This window comes from Budorcas taxicolor, chromosome 18, assembly GCF_023091745.1.
Source record: "Budorcas taxicolor isolate Tak-1 chromosome 18, Takin1.1, whole genome shotgun sequence".
Taxonomy (NCBI): Eukaryota; Metazoa; Chordata; class Mammalia; order Artiodactyla; family Bovidae; genus Budorcas; species Budorcas taxicolor.
The window spans coordinates 11,864,981-11,884,338 of NC_068927.1; the positions used below are offsets into that span (position 1 = coordinate 11,864,981).

General features: G+C 47.6%; 1 protein-coding gene across 1 annotated transcript in view; it reads left to right on the plus strand.

Moving 5' to 3' along the window:
- The window catches only part of CDH13 (cadherin 13), a 1,024,384-nt gene that overhangs the window by 972,797 nt on the left and 32,229 nt on the right, over positions 1-19,358 (plus strand). The gene's annotated exons all lie outside the window — the stretch shown is intronic.

Genomic DNA, 19,358 nt, shown 5'->3' on the forward strand with positions numbered 1-19,358 from the left:
ATAGCTTGCTTAGTGGGAGGATTTGTCTGAATTGCCTGCTTCACTAATACCAGGTATGAAAGTCCCAGTTTTACCTTCTATCACACGAAACAGACACAAACGCCTGAGAAACGGGCCAGGCCATTGTCCTGAGAGGGCACACCAGCACAGCAGGAAGCAAAGGGAAATCTAACTAAGTGAGCTCCTACTGTGTGCATGAGTGGGCAGGGCTGGGTTGGTAAGCACTGAGCTAAATAAACTGAACTGGGGTAGATGGTTATATACACAAAAGAGCAGCAGAAGAGGGCCCCAGCGGTCCTGCAGTCACGGAGCCTGTTGGGAAACAGATGCTAATCCAGGGAAGAACCAGGAGGGCTTGAAATGGGGCCAGGGGCAGAGTGCTACCCTCTCCTGGGAGCCGGTGCTGGCCACAGTCTGTCTGAGCTCAATCCCCTCATCCTTGAGCTGGTGATCGCAATCCCTGCCTCAAACGATGACAGTTTAGATTATACGAGCTGTCACGTGTGCTGTGTCTGACAGTGCACCCAGCCAGACCCAGTGGTCATGACAATAGGGTGACGATGTGGCAGTAGGGGCCCAGAGCCAGTTTAAACCAGCTCACAAGCCAATGTTACCGTCTCTTCTCAATTCTGCAGTCTGTGGCATCCCGAGTGACTCGAAGTCAGTCACAGTGGAAGTACTTACACCATGGAAATGGGCAAATGCTAATATTCTGGGCTTTTTTTCCTCCAGAAAACTGGATGTTGACCCTCTAGCAATCTACGAGGAAAATATAATAAGAGCCAGATGTGAGTGTGGTCGAAGAGAGAGCCTAGGATCGCAGGCCTGAGCCTGAGCAGACTGGGGCTGTGTGTCCTGGGGTCCCACTCTTGTCAGGGGCTTTATGTTGATCATGGCTTTGTTCGGGAATCTGGGCTTTTTTTTTTTTTTTTTTTTTTTTTTTTGGTCCAGCAGAGTCATTCCTTCCTATTCAGAGTCTCTGGCCCCTTCTTCCAAAGCTGAGCTGTTTGGAGACTGGAGGAGGGAAGCAGGGGTTCAATGTCATCTTGCGAAAAACATTTACTCATAAAAAGTTTTGTGTTAATATAGCTGCTGAAGATTTCTCCCAGCTTTTACTCGGCAGCAGTGGGCTGAATCGTTCATTGGATTTTACCGCACTGTGGTTCCACTGAGGAAGGCCAACTTTCTAAATCATGCGCCTGACAGCTGCCATATTTCTGAGCCCGGAGCCAAGCTGTGACCTTCTAGTTCCACAGTAACTAGAGCCGGGTGACAAGCATAATAAAGGGAGTACCTAGAGCATTTTTTAAATATGGAAGGAAGCCGAAATCAGATAGAGGTGTCAGTTGGAAACTGGTTACCAGAATCGAGGCAATCCATCTTTTCTGTCTCAGGAGGCTGATGCGAAAAGCACGGGGACTTTCACTTGGCAAACGGATTTTGAAATACATGGGTTTGGAAAGCCCCCTACCCCATGCCAAGGACCGTGCTTCACATATGATACAGTTTTCACAACCACCTTATCAGTAAGGTTTTAGTGTCTCCATTTTACGTACAGGGATGTGAAAGCTCTGAAAGGTTGGACCCACAGGTGTTAATGACTGAGTGGGGATTTGAACTTGGGTCCATGTGCTGGCCTCCATTCTGGCCATTGTCCCCAAACTGCTTCCCAGTTGGAGACTCCCCCTGACTCATTGGCTCACCACGGATTCCTTTGCCTGGAACGTCCTCCCCACCATCTCTCTACTTGACTGTCCTCTTTTCATTCATACCACATCTGTCATCCCCGCTGAGCAGCTCTCCTTGCTTACTTCTCAGTAAATAAGCCCTCCCGTACTCCCCCACGTTACTAGTCACCCCTGTACCACTGCCCAGTGTGATGGCTTCCAGAGCACAGGTCACTCTCTGAAATTGTCATATGGTCTGTTTACATGTTGCTTATAATCCTGCTCCTTCTTCTAGAGCATAAGTGCTGTCGTAGACACCGTAATACACAAATAAGAGTTCCTAACACACAGTAGCCATGTGATGAGTACTGAACTGATGGATGGATACATGAATGGGCAGATGTGTGGGTGAATGCACAGATGCAGAGATGGATATGTGAATGGGTAATGATGGATATATGCATGCAAGGATGTGTGGATAGATGGATGAATGGACGCATGGGAGGATGGACGTGTGAACGTGTGTGTGGATGGGCACATGGGTAGATGTATGGGTATATGGGCGCATGAAATTGAGCAAGCTCATGTTGGCCATGGGAGATTCCTCCCTAGTTCAGGCCTCCTGCAGCCACTCATCTTCTCAGCCCTCCTGAAGGGGTCCCAGGAAGCTTTCCTGGAGATCTGTATCCTTACCTCCCCTTCCCCAGCAAACTGAGCAGTGCCAACCTCACTCCATTAGTGGTAGAGCGAGGTCAGTGGGGATCCAGGCTGTGGGTTGACCGAGGGCTATGTTGAAACTGGAGCAGCTCCCCTGTGTGGCCTCTGGGTGAACCCTACATTCATCTCCCTAGCCTTCTGACCAGCTGCAGGGCCCTCCTCCCTCCGGGCCCCTAATTCACAGAGACGGGGAATACAGACACCAAATCTTGCATGGCCTCTATCGTCCAGGTTCACGTAGTCTAGAAGAACGGGTAGCTGTATAAACAAACACTTTTTAATTATAAATATGAAGCTGTGATGAAGATGACATTCAAGGTGCAAAACAGGACAGTATTTCAAGGGCAGAGAGAAAGGCAAGTCTGTGTCCACCTGTTAGAGTCAAGAAGAGCTGAGCTGATGCTTGAAGGCAGCCCAGGGGCCAGGGGGCGGTGAGCAGGCCCCAGAAACACCGCAGGCAGAGGCACAGAGGCTAGAGCTGCACACTGACCAAGGGGGCATGACTGCGCGGGGTCTCATGTGGTCCACGGCGGGAGTTAAGCCTTTATCTGTAGGCAGTGAGGGCACTGGAAGCAGATGGATGTTACAAGCAGATCTGAATTTTAGAAAAAGTTCATTCAGGCACAAGACAGATGTTAGGGGAAGAGAGGAGAGGCTGAGAGGTCACTTAAGATGCTGCCACCTAGGACAAGAACAGCAAGGAAGAGAATTCAAAGACGTGCAGCTGAGCTGAGAAGCACGAAGAAAGTGGAATCTGCATGATTTGGTGATTAACTGGACTTGGAGGCTGAAAAGAAACCTTTGTGGCAACCCCTTGCCAGGGAGAAGGTTCCTGACCCACCTGCTGTCCTCCCGCAGATCAAATATGCTGGACTCCATGCTTTACCTGAGTGCCTCAATCTTCTGGTGACTTGGAGGAAATGGCTGAGCATCAGGCTCCAGCGAATCCCAAGTGCCCATCCCTGGACCAGCAAATTGGCCAGGATCAAAAGCCCATGGGAGGTGCTAAAATAACAGAGGCTTAAGCCCCACCTCAGTCCTACCGACTCAATGTCAGGACCAAACTCCAGTGTCAGGACCTGAGAATCTGTATGTTTAATTATGTTTAATCTGTATGTTTGATTCTGGGGCCAGAACCATAGGGCACCCAGCTTGGGAAACACTAGTTCAGTCTCTCCACTAATATTTGGGGAGAAGGATCAGGAACCAAGTCACCCCTCTGTCTACTTGCCCTGGGCCAGCACAGTGCCTCCTGCAAAGCAGATACCAGTTCTATGCCACCCAGCTTGCCCTACGCAGGTGCAGAGTCTCTGCAGGGGCACAGCCTATTCTGGTGTTGACTCTAGACAAAGATGTCAACCTAGAATGTTCTACAGCAAAGGCAGTGGTTTCCCCGCCCAGTGCTGTCAGCAAATTAAATGACTAAAGCCACAATAAAGCAATGGGCCAAACAGTCAAGTCTGGGCACAGCTTTAACAACTAATTTCTAATGAGAGATTCAAAACACTAATTTTCCAAAGCAGAAAATCAAGTTGTGCTCATTTATAACCCGTCATCTGCAATGAGTTGGAGGATATTTCTTTCCGTGTTGTCAGTTAACTTTCTGAGCCCGTCAGAATACAAAGTAGGGCTGAGGGGCCATAAATCAGATCTTTGGGAACTGATAAATGGTTATTGTGCAAACCCTGCATTTGCATTGGATCTGGGGACATAAATCTACTTCTCATGATCTTTCTTTAAAAAAATTATCCCCCTGAAGTCAGAGTGAGCAATTTATACAGGCATTCTTTGCCAGCTGTTTATTTTTCTCACCTTTTAATGACTGCCTTTTCACTCTCTGCGTTTACTCTGTCTTGTAAACTGTCACTTGTCACATGGAAGAAACTCCCAGGACTTCGGTGTGAATGTGCCCACCAGGAAGAATTTACAACTTTTTGCTCATCCAGAATAGCTATTGTTTGGGCAAAGACTGTCATAACTTACTAGTGTTAGAAAGAAGCTTCCAGACCATCCTTGAAGCTGCCCTTTGTTAGATGGGAAACCAGAACTCCAGTTGGCAGTATTGTCACCAGGCCAACTTGGTGACAAGACCTGGTCTCCTGTTTGGGTTTGAGAGAAATAAGAATCCTTGATAGCATGAAGAAACAGCTGTAACCTTCATGATTAAGACTAAGTGAAGCCTTCATTCAAAGACAGTGACGTGAGTCGATAGGAAAAGCCAAGGAAAGCGTAAGGTGCTTGCTCACTCATCCCTTCCTTATTCATTCACCAGGCAACTAGTTACCTTGGCCCATTCTGCTACAGTCATTACAAGTAAGACTAAAGATCCCATAGATGAGCCTTAGAGAGTTCTTTGTTTGACGCAGCATATGTCAAGCAGACAAAAATGAAAGAGCATCAAAATACCCTGTTATTTGGAGGTCCTCTGCAATTCATTAGTAGAATATTCTGAAGCACTTCATGAAAAGGATGTTTGGTTTTTGTCATTTTTCTGTGCTTCAATCACCTAGGAAACCATGGCGAGCTCACTTCCTTGAAGATATTTCTCTTGCATATAATAGCTTTATTGAGACATAATTCACAAACCCCACAATCTACCGTTTTAAAATATACGATTCAGTGGGTTTTAGTATATTCACAGAGTTGTGCAACCATCTCCACAATCAATTTTAGAACATTTTCTTTACCCCAGAAAGAAATCTATTCTCCTTAACCATCACCTCCATTCTGCCTCTCCTCTGCCATAGCAACCACTAATCTTTCTACTCACCTACTACTAATCTATTTTTGGTCTCTATGGATTTGGCTAGACTGGATATTTCATATGAATGAAGTCACACAGTATATGACCTCCTTAGGTTTTTGGTCTTTTTAGAAAGACAAGAATATGGGAACAGAACTGCTTACTATCTCAAGAAAAGACACATTCATCCTTTTTTGCCATAAACTTTATGAAAGTTTCAAATGCACAGAAATGTTGAAATAATTTTGCAGTGAGCATTCATTCACCCATCACCCAGATTCTACGTTTTCTTCCGCTCACTATACTGCAGATCTGCCTGTCTCCCCCGCAGACTACCATTGTAGTGGTGGGCATTCAAGGAACCAACTTCCAACCTTGCCATATCGAGAAGGAAAAATACTCAATTCTTCACAATAAAATGTCAATGTAGGAAATTTTAAAAGCCAAGAATGTTGGTAAATTGACATTAGAAGCCCTGAAAGGTAGAATTATGTTCAAAGGTTGGGAAGGCTTGGAACAGCTTTCCAAGAGAGCATGTGATAGGGACATGAGGCCCAAGGACTGACCAGGTTTGGAACGACAGGCATCTCAAAGGGACCAGCCAGCAGCCTGGCTCAGTGGTCCACAGTGAGAGAGCCAGGGAGTAAGCCTCACGGTTTAGGGAGACAGCAGCCTTTTCCTGAATCTGCCAATTTGACTGGGGGTTTTTTTGTTTGGTTGGTTGGTTGGGTTTTTTTGTTTGGGGGCACTTTCTGAGATTCAGAGGTTTAGTTTAACTGTCCATTTTGACTCGTACATTTGAAGGGAAGGTGCTTTTCATTTTTTCTTGCACAGCACAAGCTTTTAGAATTGTGATGGTACCCAGGGCCCCAGCTCCTCTCAGACCGGGGGCCCAGCATCACACGCACAGACGCCCCAGGGCTGTAGTCTGGATGGGCAGGAGCAGACCTGGTGCCTTAAGAGAGGGATCAGGACATCGGGTGGGCGCTGAAACCACACACCACTCACTCTCTGCCTCCCAGCCCATCCGCTCTCACCTTCTGGCTCCACAAGCCAGTGTGTGAGTGGTGTGACTCAAGGGTTGGAAGACACTGGCCTGTGTGGCGCATGTGCATGTGCACGTGTGTGTGTGTGTGTGTGTGTGTGTGTGTGTTGTGAAGACACATTTATTTTGTGTTACTACGAAGTGAGAAGTAAAGGTCTTGGCAAACAGTTCAATAGCTCCTGCTGATAAGTGCAAGGTAATTCTTTTTAATGAGAGAGGTAGCCTTGATATAACTATATTAAGGCTTCTGTTGGAACAGGAATTCAAAATGTTCATCTGGGTAATTTACTCATCAGTCACCAGTGTTTACCAAAGGCCAGCAGACACCCTGGGAGATGCAAAAGCACGGATCAACAAGACGTGTCTCCCAGACCACAAAGAAGTGTGTCCACCAGGGGGAAGCGCACAGCTAGGACATGTCATTTTATTGAATATACACTTGCGATTAGGTTGGGCCATATGAAACTGCTGATATTTGATGGGTTTTGACCACTAAAAAGGCAGCTTTTTGGTCCAGCCTAATATCTGTCTAGTGTTTTGTCACTTTGCTAGGGCTCCTAGCAGACTACTACAGACTGGGGGACTAAGACAGGAGACGCTTACTTCCGAAGCTGGAAGTCCATGATCGAGGTTCTGGCGGACACAGTTTCTGGTGAAAGCCCTTTTCCTGGCTGGAGGACGGCCGCTTCCTCACAGTGTCTTTGTGTGGCCTCTCCTCCATCTGTGCACAGAGTGGAGAGGGGTTGCACTCAGGCCTCTCCTTCTTCTAATAAGAACACTACTCCCGTCAGACCAGGGCCCCACCCTGCAACCTCAGTTAACCTTTATTATGTCCTTAAAGGCCCCATCCGCATATTCAGCCACACTGGGAGTTAGGACTTCACCATGTGAATTAGGGGAGAGGTGAGGGAACACAGACATTCAATACATAAAGTGAAAGTGAAAGTTGCTCAATCATGTCCAACTCTTTGTGACCCCATGGACTATACAGTCCATGGAATGCTCCAGGCCAGAATACTAGAGTAGGTAGGCTTTCCCTTCTCCAGGGGATCTTCCCAACCCAGGGATCGAACCCAGGTCTCCTGCATTGCAGGCAGATTCTTTACCAGCTGAGCCACAAGGGAAGCCCAAGAATACTGGAATGGGTAGCTTATCCCTTCTCCAGGGGATCTTCCTGACCCAGGAATCAAACCAGGGTCTCCTGAATTGCAGGCGGATTCTTTACCAACTGAGCTGTCAGGGAAACACTAACATGTATGTAATTAATACATTGTATGTGTGTCCATACACCATATATGGTATTACATATCATGTATAATACATACATAAATATTTTATGCAAAAAACTGTAAATTTTTTATTAAGATTGTATTAAATCTACAAATAACTTTGGGGAGAATTCACCTAAATTCACAGTATTTAGTTTTGTAAGCATGAACATGGCATATCCATTTATTTAGGACTTGTCTAATCTGTCTTAGCAATGTATTCTAGTTTTCAGGATATAGGTCTTGCATATATTTTGTTAAGAATTTTACAGGTCAGACTACCTTAAATGGTATTATTTACATTTTATTTCCAATTACTATTTGCTAGTACATATTAATACAAGTGAATTTTGTGTATTGACCTGGCATTTTGTAACTATGCCAAAGTAACATCCATGTTATTAATTTTTTAAATTCCTTCAGATTTTTATACCTGATTATGTCATCTGCACATGGAGGAAATTTTACTTATTCCTCTCTAATCTACATGCTTTTTATTTCCCAGCCTTATTGTACCAAGCTCAAACCCCCTAGTACACTGTTTAATAGAAGTTAATACATATATATTTTTGTAGACACACACAGACCACATAAAGAATATACTTCTATAGCAGTAAGGTTGCACAGAGGAGAGAAACCCTGACTTTGCCAAGAGGGAAATGAAGATATGGGGGTGTCAAGGAAGACATCTTTATATTATTAGCTTTTATTGAAAAAAAAAAAAAGAGTTTATTGCAAAAATATTATAGGCTCATGGTAGAAGTTTTAGAAATCCTGATATGAAAAAATAAGAAAGATGCAAATCCAACTAGCCAGACACAGGCACAACTACTCTTAAGGCCAAAGCCAGACAGGGAGGCATCTCAGCCCAGAGTGTGGAGCCTGGGACTGGGCGGATCTATCACTTACCAGCTGTGTGACCTGGAGCAAATCACATAGCCTCTCTGTGCCTCAGCACCCCCATTTGTACAATGGGGCAGTAATCCCAACCCCCATGAAGCTATCAGTGAGGGTCATATGAGTCGACCTGTGTGAAGCACTGAGGGAGTTTCTGGCACAAAGTTAGTGCTCAGTAAGTGTTAATATTATCTTCTATTCTGTCACTGTTACCATCATTGCCATTATTCTTAACGTGGCTGCCACTAACATCCCCTTCCAAGGGGGATTACGAGCCCAGCAGCATGATAAAGGGCTTGGCACGCAGGGTATGGTGGGGAGAGGGGTTTTGAAGCCGACCTTGGACTCCAGAGGAAAGTTGGTACTGATGTTTGTGAGAAGGCGGCAGTGAGCACCTCCTGCGTTAGCCTGTGGGCATTCTCTGTTCTGCACATGAACCTCTGTAGTATGTGGGTGAGGTTTTCACCGCCATCTGCGTTTCCTGAATACAGTCATCCTGCTAGGCTGCGTCTCTCTGACCTTTTAAGGTCTACTTCGTGCCTTGTTGTCTGGGTAACCAATCACTTCTGATAAACAGTTGTGTGCATGTGTGCTAAGTCACTTCAGTCGTGTCCAACTCTGTAGCCCGCCAGCCTCCTCCGTCCATGGGATTCTCCAGGCAAGAACACTGGAGTGGGCTGCCATTCCCTTCTCCAGGGGCTCTTCCCAGCCCAGGGATCGAACCTGCATCTCTTATGTCTCCTGCATTGGTGGCCGGGTTCTTTACCACTACTGCCCCCTGGGAAGCCCCTTGATAGACAGTTACCTGGTATTTTTCATATTTTTCTGTGCTCAGCAGCGATGGAAGAAACATTCTTGTAGCTGAGCAACTCTGGCAAATAAGTTTGAGTAATGCTTTGTTCTGAGACCCTTTCTGGGATATCCACAGTGTGAATCTATATTTACAAGGCTCTGAGAAGTCCTGCAAAGGAGGGGCAAGCTTTGATTTTATTAACCCAGCATTCCCAAATTTTAGAAATTGCTCCCTTACTGTTTTTTGGCTAAATTGTTGGCAAAGGAATTTCTAGATCAAAGGATACAGAGTTTTAAGGGATTTTCATTCCTTCTAAGAATGTTGTTTTGAACTGGCAAGGTTGGAGACAAAGCTTCCTGCTTGGCTAAACCAAGATGTTCTTTTAATCACAATTAGATGAAAAAGTTCAGACTCAAAAAGCTTTTGTGATGTTCTTTTATTTTTTTCACTTCTTTTCTTTTTTAATTTTACTTTATTTTACTTTACAATACTGTATTGGTTTTGCCATACATCAACATGAATCTGCCACGGTGTACACGTGTTCCCAATCCTGAACCCCCCTCCCACCTCCCTCCCCATACCATCTCTCTGGGTCAGCCCAGTGCACCAGCCTCAAGCATCCTGTATCCTGCATCAAACCAAAAGTCTACAAGCAACAAATGCTGGACAGGGTGTGGAGAAAAGAGAACCCTCCTACACTGTTGGTGGGAATGCAAACTAGTGATGTTCTTTTAAACATTCAAACAATCAGAACAAGTGCAAAGAATTACCTGGGCCTTCTTTGATTCTTTTGGGAAGTCAGCTTAGAAGAGGTTGATTCGTCCAGAAAGCATAAAGTTCTCATTTTCTAGAATTCAGACAGGAAAACGTGTAAAATGAGTAGAAGTGTCTCCTACGGACTATCTCAGAGGGTCATGGGAAATTTTAAATGCTGCAGCAGACCCTTGAGAAATGTCCATTGTAAATATTGCTTTTGACATAAAACAAGGCTCAAAGTAAATGTTTCAGACAGGCTGACTACTCTCCTTATATTCTGCCTCAGTGCATCCATACTGACTCAGTAAACAGTTCCTAAACTTGCACTGCTAGCTGGACCCTAACTAGCCTTTGTCCTCTTGTAGAACTTATATTCCAGCGGGGAGATGGGCAGTGAGCAAGTAAATCAATGCTTAACCGTGTTAGCTGAGTGCAGCATATAGCCTGTAGGAGAGGAAACAGCGTGATGGACTGGGGAGCCCCTGGGAGTGGCCCCTGAAATGGGCTGGGAGGGAGGAGGTGGCATGTGAACTCAGGTCTGAAGAGTAGCAAGGAGCCAGCCAAGCAGAGAGCTGGGGACAAAGTTCCCAGTGGAAACCAGTGGCTAAAATGAAGGCAGAGAGGGTGGAGGTCTACAGGCTTCAGATCTGGGAAGGCACGAACGTGGAAACAGCTGGCGGCCCCGGCAGTGGGAGGCTCAGAGGCCCAAGATGTGTCGTCCCCCTTGTCAGCAGCTCTGTGACTCCACACAGCTGACCCCGTCGGGGCACTACCCATCGTCCATCATGGACCAGGTGCACGGCCGTCTTCACACACCCTGCAAATCCCGGGACACCAACTCCTCAGAATTCTGCACCTATTTGCTTCCTATTCACTTTTCACACACTGGTGTTTGCTCATTCGCCCACCCATCCTTGACTAAGGCCTGCAATGGACACATGACAGAGCCCTGCACTTGGGAAGGGAGGAAGACAGCCCCTCCTCTGAGCACTCCCCCTGTCATGTGCCAAGTACAGTGTCCAGGGATGAACCCCCTTAGTGAAAGTCTTCCTCAGGGCGGGAGCTTCCTGCTCTGCTCACTACAGTCTCCCCCATCCCCAGCAGACCTCTGGGCTCCTAGCAGGCCTTCCAAAAATGTAGGGCATCAGTGCCCAGGCTGGGCATTGGAGGCCCAGAGCTTCCCTCATGGGGGCCAACAGAGTCACCTGTTAGAGGACGGCTCCTCTAGACCACGGGCCAGGCCAAGGTAGGTGGAGATGTGCTCTGAGCCAGGTCTCTCCGCATGAAGCCCAGACCCTCTCAGCTCCTCCCCAGAACCATGTGGGTCTCCCACAGCCCAGCCTCGGTAAGAAACAGTGTCTGGGATCACTCGTCGCCTGGCCTCCAGCAGAGGGAGAAGGCCTGTCCCCTAAGCAGGCACTGGTAGGAATCTCCTCAGTGGCAGCTTGCCAGGTGGTGCTCACTGACCTGCAAGGCATGAAGCCGGTCTCTGCCATCCTTCTATCCCACTGCAGTCTCTGCCACAACCTCGCTCACCAACTTCTCAAAAGCGCCAACACCTCTTCTCGACTTGGTCTGAGCTGAGCTGAAACATTCAGGTGCTGAGCAGAGGCATGACCTGTCAATTAACCACCCAATAAAAATAAAGTCTGAGAACAACTGCAGTGGGGATTAGCTTTGCCTTACTGGTCTTCTGACATCCGGGTTTGCTCTCCCAGAGAGCATGTTTCTTCAAGACAACCCAGCCTGGAAACAGCACCTGGCGCAGACACCACCACGCCATCCCTTTGACCAACAGACATGGAACTCGACCTGCAGGCTGCACCCTGGGAGGAGAGGCCCCCAGTGTGGCCACACGCCGCTGGGGGCTTGATCCATCTCACTCTGAAACACCAAGACTACTTGGTTTTATTTTGCTTTTTGGCCTTCTAATAAGTATTACTTATTATTAACACTAATAAATGTTAGTAAAGTTGGATAATCATGGGCCGGGTGGGGTGGGGGGTTCTCACGACCCACAGGACCCTGGACTAGCACATCTACATGCCTGCAGAGCCCAGAAGAAATCCAGCCTCTGTCCTGGAAACCAAAGAAAGACAGGCTGCTTCGTTTCAAGTTGGTCACCTAAAGTCTCCCAGAGTGTCATGGGAGCTCAGGCCTGGGTCAGTCAAACCATGTTGAAGAAGGCTTGTTCTTTCATTCATTCATCCAACCATCCAACCCCTGAGTGCCTGCTCCGAGTGTGCCAGGCACCCTTCTAGGCACCAGACACACAGGCGAATGAGACAGATGAAAGGAGGGTAGAGAGTTAGGCAAAGCCTGCAAGACATGATCAGGAGTTTGAATTTTATTCTGTGCCCAGTGGGAAGTTATTGGAGGGTTCCCAGCAGGAACTCACTCATATGAGATACAAATTGAAAATGGTGAATTTGGGGGCTTCCCTGGTGATCCAGTGATTAAGAATCTGCCTTGCAATGCAAGAGGCAGGGGTTCAACCCCTGGTCTGGGAAGATTCCACATGACACAGAGCAACGGAGCCCTTGCCCCACAACTGGTGAAGCCCGAGGGCCCTCGAGCCCGTGCTTCACAAGAGAAGCCTGAACACTGCCACCAGAGAGAAGGCCCTGCCCTCTGCAATTGAGAAAGCCTGTGCGCAGCAGCAAAGACCCAGCACAGCCAAAATAAATAAGGAAACATTTCTGAAAAAGAAAATGGTGAATGTTCAATTGGCTGCTCTTTGAAGAACTGACAGTAGCAAGCAGAACAGAAGCAAAGAGTCAAGCACCGCAGTGGTCCACGCAGAAGATACTTGCTAATGATCTCACCACCTGCTTCCTATGACAGAGCAGATAGTGGACTCACAGCAAGCCCACCTGGGTCCACTGAAGGGTGGGAAGGGAGCTCCTGGGGTGGGCTGCGCGTTGTTTGTCATCAGGGTAGTCCAGCATAAGCTGGAATCAAGAGCGATGGAAGAAATATCAATAACCTCAGATATGCAGATGACACCATCTTTATGGCAGAAAGTGAAGAGGAACTAAAGAGTCTATCAGTGAAAGTAAAAAAGGAGAGTGAAAAAGCTGGCTTAAAACTCAACATTCAAATAACTAAAATCATGGCATCCGATCCCATCACTTCATGGCAAATATATGGGGAAGCAACGGAAACAGTGACAGACTTTATTTTCTTGGGCTCCAAAATCACTGCAGATGGTGACTGCAGCCATGAAATTAAAAGACTCTTGCTCCTTAGAAGAAAAGCTATGACCAAACTAGACGGCATATTAAAAAGCAGAGACATTACTTTGCCAACAAAGGTCCATCTGGTCAAAGCTATGGTTTTTCCAGTGGTCATGCATGGATGTGAGAGTTGGACCATAAAGAAGACTGAGCGCCAAAGAATTGCTGCTTTTGAACTGTGGTGTTGGAGAAGACTCTTGAGGGTCCCTTGGACTGCAAGAGGATCCAACCAGTCCATCCTAAAGGAGACCAGTCCTGAATATTCATTGGAAGTACTGACGCTGAAGCCAATGCTCCAATACTTGGGCCACCTGATGCAAAGAGTCGACTCATTGGAAAAGACCCGGATGCTGGGAAAGATTGAAGGCGGAAGGAGAAGGGGACAACAGAGGATGAGATGGTTGGATGGCATCACAGACTCAATGGACATGAGTTTGAGCAAGCTCTGGGAGTTGGTGATGGACAGGGAGGCCTGGTGTGCTGCAGTCCACGGAGGTCACAAAGAGTCGGACATGAATGAGCTACTGAACAACAACAAGGATCAGAATGTCTGTAAGGAACCGACAAAGCTTTGGTCCATGTGCCATCGCAAGATGGCAACTGCCAGGAGAGTGTGATGGTAGAATTGTAATCTGGTAGCACCTCATGCAGGAGGACCTCAGGACTCCACCAGGGGCTCTTGGATGCCTGGGAGGGCAGTCCAGGGAAGAGCCTACAGGTGTCGGGAGCTCTTCCCCTTGTCCTCATGGAAGGTCATCGCCTCACGCTAAGCTGGGCAAGCTCTACCTCCATCTCCCCAACTCTAAGAGGTCCTGCCTAGGCCACTCACCGGGCAGCTCTTTCTGTCTGCGTTTTCCCTTTGTGGCATCTCGCCATTCAGGGAACATCCTTCCTATTACTGAGATCGCCTTCCTGGGCCCTGATCCCTGTGGAGCAGGACAGAGCGCCATCCCCATCACTCCAGGAACCCTGTGCCAGCCTGTGTTGTGTACCTGAGCCTGGACTCTGGGACCACCTGTCCTCCAGTCTCCTCCATGTGCTTTGTCAGGAGACGTGAAGTACATATTCAGAGCCACAGCTATATGAGCTACACCAGAACACTGCCAGGAATTCTCTGCCTTCTGCCAGGAATTCTCTCCAGTTCTGTTTACAAATAAAATGGTTGATTTGAATCACCCAAGCAGATATTTCATTTAATGTAGGGGGCCCATTGGGCTGGAATTAAGTGAGGAGCTATATTACTTTGCAAAATTTTTAAACTAATTTATTTATTTTAATTGGAGGATAAGTCAGTTCAGTTCAGTCTCTCAGTCATGTCCGACTTTTAGCGACCCCTTGAACTGCAGCACGCCAGGCCTCCCTGTCCATCACCAACTCCCAGAGTTCACTCAAACTCATGTCCATCGAGTCGGTGATGCCATCCAGCCATCTCATCCTCTGTTGTCCCCTTCTCCTCCTGCTCCCAGTCCCTCCCAACATCAGAGTCTTTTCCAACGAGTCAACTCTTTGCATCAGGTGGCCAAAGTATTGGAGTTTCAGCTTTAGCATCAGTCCTTCCAAAGAAATCCCAGGGCTGATCTCCTTTAGGATGGACTGGTTGGATCTCCTTGCAGTCCAACAGACTCTCAAGAGTCTTCTGCAACACCACAGTTCAAAAGCACCAATTCTTCGGCGCTCAGCCTTCTTCACAGTCCAACTCTCACATCCATACATGACCACTGGAAAAACCATAGCCTTGACTAGACAGACCTTAGTCGGCAAAGTAATGTCTCTGCTTTTGAATATGCTATCTAGGTTGGTCATAACTTTCCTTCCAAGAAGTAAGCGTCTTTTAATTCCATGGCTGCAGTCACCATCTGCGGTTATTTTGGAGCCCAACAAAATAAAGTCTGACACTGTTTCCACCGTTTCCCCATCGATTTCCCATGAAGTGATGGGACCAGATGCCATTGAGGACAAATGTGCATTCTCAGTGCGGTGGAAGTGAAGCCAGGAAGCCTGCAGAGTGGTCCTGTCAAAGTCTCTCTCTCTTTCCTACCAGTGCTGAGGCCCCCCAGAGAGCTGGGCCTCTGGCTTGGAAGTCCTCTGGCCTGGCAGCTTCCTTTCCTGCTCTGCCAGGGCCCTGCCAACAGTGAGCCCGCTTCCTAGGACGATGCAGGCCTGGAGCGTGGTTAGATGCCCCCCACCCCGCCTCCCCACTGGCCTGATCTACCAATCAGCCTGGCCTGTGTCTTTGACACTGATACCTGGAAGAGGCCAAGCCTTGGCAAGCTCACGAGCAGCTCCTGTGAAGCTACACACAGGCTGAAAGTCGTCTTGTTTTTTAATTTGATTTTTCTTCCCTTACAACAAGCAAAGTTCACATCACAGACAAATTGCCTGGAAATTCCAATTTAATAAGGCATGTGCATTTTTCAGGCCTAGAAGCACAGAAAATGTCTTGCACACCAGTATTCTTGCGCCAAAAGGTTATTAAAGAGACAGCTTTGAAAATGCAGAAACGTACATAGAGTGCCTGGCCAGTCAGTCTCAAAGGCTCGTCGGCCAGGAGGTAGGAGGGCAGGCTGGGTGACGAGCGCTGGGCTTTCGTCCCCTCGGGGGTAGACCCTCCAGGGCTGGGGAGGGGCACAGCTACCTCGAAGGGCTTCCACAAGCTCTGAGTTTGGAGGCCGTGGGTTCAGGGTAAACATCACTGGGCACTCGGGAATTCTCAGTAAATGGGATGACCCCACCCTGCCCTCTCCATGGCTGCAAACCTGAGTAGACGCAGAAAGAGGGACATCCAGGAGATCTGGGGTCCAGGCAGACCTCCCCAACATCTCGGTGGGAAGAGGCAACAGAGAAAGTCCATCAAACTAACAGAGGAGGACGAGGGGCCCAGCAGGCATGCAATTAAACAGCACGGCGGTGGAGACCTGGTTGCTTTTTCATATGTACATAATTTCTTATTTATTGACTCAGTCTTGGCTGTGCTTGGTCTTACTGCTACGCGGGCTCTTCTCTAGTTGCGGCGAGCGGGCGCTACCCTGGTTGTGGCGCTCAGGCTTCTCGTTGCGGTGGCTTCTCTCGTTGTGGAGCGTGGGCCAGAGGGTGAGAGGGCCTCAGTGGTTGCAGCCCCCAGGCTCCCGAGCACAGGCTCCAGAGCTGGGGTACACGGGGTCCTGGCTCCTCAGCACGTGGGGTCTTCCGGGACCAGGCATCAAACTCGTGTCTCCTACATTAGCAGGTGGATTCTTTCTCACAGAGCCACCAGGCAAGCTCCCAGACCTGGTTATTTTTCAAAGAAAATAAAATAGTGGGGTATTATCCTGTAAAAACATTCAAGCTCTTGATTTCACTGGGAATGCGGTAGGTACAGACCTAAACCACTGGTCATTGTTCTCGGGGGACAGCTTCCAATCAACCAGCCTCTGTAAGCTTTTTATTCAGTATAACTCTTCCCTACACAAGAAGCCAGCATGCTGATTATAGTGCAGAACTGTGGCAACAGAGGACCGCAAACAAAGACAGGAGAATAAAAGGGCGTTCTTAGCCAACGTGGCGCGCTAGATTACTTAATTCAGGTTTTATTTATAATCTAAACTCTGAGTTAAGTAATCACGGAACAAAGTACAGTCCATTTATAGTTTTCATGATTTCAGATAGATTGAAGCACCGCAATTCACTCCTGGGTCAACCATGAACTTGTTACCCAGTAAGATGGGAAACAAATGTCGCCATTCTTCGTGTTTTCCATTTGCTTGATGTTCCAACCGAAAAAGAAAGAATGAAGTAACATCCAACAGGCAGCCGCTCCACCCCACCAGGGAATGCGGAGCGGCCAGTGCCTGGTCCTGGGCATGGACACACTGTGTCCTGGTTAGGCTCCCGTGCCTGGCACCTGGCACACCCGTGCTGCGTTCCATCTCGGCTGCTTCTTAGCTGTGCCGCTTTGGGCAAGTGGCTAAGCCTCTCTGAGTCTGGGTTATCTCATCGTCAGAGAGGGATGACACCCACTTCATCAGGTTGCTGTGACACACAGAAGTCACTGTGGCGCCCACTGTGCATGGTGAGCAGAAAGCCAGGTACAGCAAGCAGTAACACAGCCAACTCAAACCTCATCCTGACATTGAGAAAATGAAGGCCTTGAGAAACTGCGGAAGGGGCAGACCTATGAGGGCCCATACGCCACTGACAGGCATTTTCATCCACGTGTGTGCCCAGCAAGGACGAGAGGATGGAGTGACTAACCCTTCTAGCCGGGGGACTCAAAGCAGTTGGGGGGGGCGGTGGGAGGCAGGCAGAGGACACATTTCAGATGGGTCTTAGCAGATAGCATCTTGCCAAGTGGAAGTGGAAATTACTATCAAACTGAAAGGCGGATGTTTTTAAAGCAGTTCACTCTCAGGAGTAATATATACATTTCTTCTGTTTTGAAGAAATATGGAAATGATAACTGAGGCATTGAGAGTGGTGAGAAAACCTCCGCTAGCCTTGTTCATTTTCTCCATCTGTTCCCCGTCACTCTTTCATTTCCAGAACACTCCGGGGGATGCAGTGGGTCACATCCAGAGAGCGCACTGGGCCTGGCCCAGTGGCCGCTGGCACACACAGCAGCGCACAGTGTGCACACACTGGCACACTGGAGTCAGGCCTCGCTTGACCCTCACAGCCACCACTAAGGCCACTGGGATCATCCCACCTAACAGAGGAGGAAATGGGCTCACAGAGAACCCGAGTCTTCTTCACTCCGAAGTCTATACCTTTAACTCCCCGGTGATGCTGACCACATGTGCAATTGGGCAGAGCTTGTGTGGAGGTTAAGGGCAGGGCCTTGGCTCACAGTTCAAATCCCAACATTGCTGCACACTAGCCGTTGACCTTGGCAAAGGCATTTATCTCTCCAGGTGTGTGTTTTGTGGGGGGTGAGGAGGTGGAGTTGTTTTTGTTTTGATTTGGTTTGCTTTCCCACTGGAATAATATTTACTGTTTTCCTTGGCAAAAAGTCAAAGTGCTAAATTTAAAAAAAAAATATCCTACTTAAGTTTTTTTTTTTTTTTTTAATATACAAGTTGGTTTAAAACGGCCAAAGTTCAGGGAAAACTAAGAAATCTACAGCCTGTAGTTTAATAATAGAAAAGATAAGACAGTCATAAGGTCTATAGCAGCTAGCACCCTCTTAGTTGCCCAGCCGCCCAGGTCAAAGACTAGACTCTCATTCAAAGACAAATAAGACAAGACTCTCATTTCTTACTTATTGTACCTTTCTATTGCTTGAACTTCTTACAATGAGCATGTGTTACTTTTATAACAGCCTCAAAAAGAATAAGAACATTCTTTTACATTTTTATTTTATACTGGAGCATAGTTGATTAACAATGTCATGTTAGTCTCAGGCGCACCACAAAGCGCTTCAGTGATATATATGCATGCGTCTGTTCTTTTCCCAATTTTTTTTTCCCATTTAGGTGATTACAAACATTGAGCAGAGTTCCCTGTTCTATACAATAGGCCCTTGTTGATTATCTGTTTTAAATAAAGTAATGTGTATAGAACATTTTAAAATTCTTTGATGGTTTCCTGTGTATCTTGAATTCAAACCCCTTAAATGATTCAGGTTCTTTGTACTTTGTCCCTCCAAATTCATTTCCTTTCAGTTTCCCCTGGAGAAGCTATGTTCCAGCCACAACCATCTACCTTCCGGTCCCTAAATATCTATTCATTCAACAACTATCTATTGAGTGTCGTGTACGTGCTAAGCAGTGTTCCAGGAGATGGGGTCCTCACAGTAAACAGATATCCTTGCTACTGTGAAACTAAAATTTCAGTGCCTCTCTCTGTTCCATGTTAATTAATATTCTTCTTTCCCCGACGTGTCTGTCCTCTCATTCTGTGACAGCATCCCCCCCTTCCCTGACAGCATCCCCCCTTCCCTGACAGCATCCCCCCATTCCATCTGTCTCAGTTCAGATGGTGCATCCTCTGAGAGGACCCCATGGTTACCCTCCATCACAGATAATTCCTTTTTCTCCCAGGCATCCGTGTGCCCTGCCCATACCTTCATGACAGTGCTTCTCCCAGCTGGTCTGCGTACAAGATGCATCCACGCTGTAAAAGGTGGGCGGGGGGAGGTAACTGGACTTGAACTCAGGAGACAGGCTGTGAACCCTGCCACTGTGAGAGCTGGGCAGACACGAGCTCCTTCCTTCCTGGCTCGTCACAAGGAATACAGGAGGTGCGTGTACAGCACAGAGACT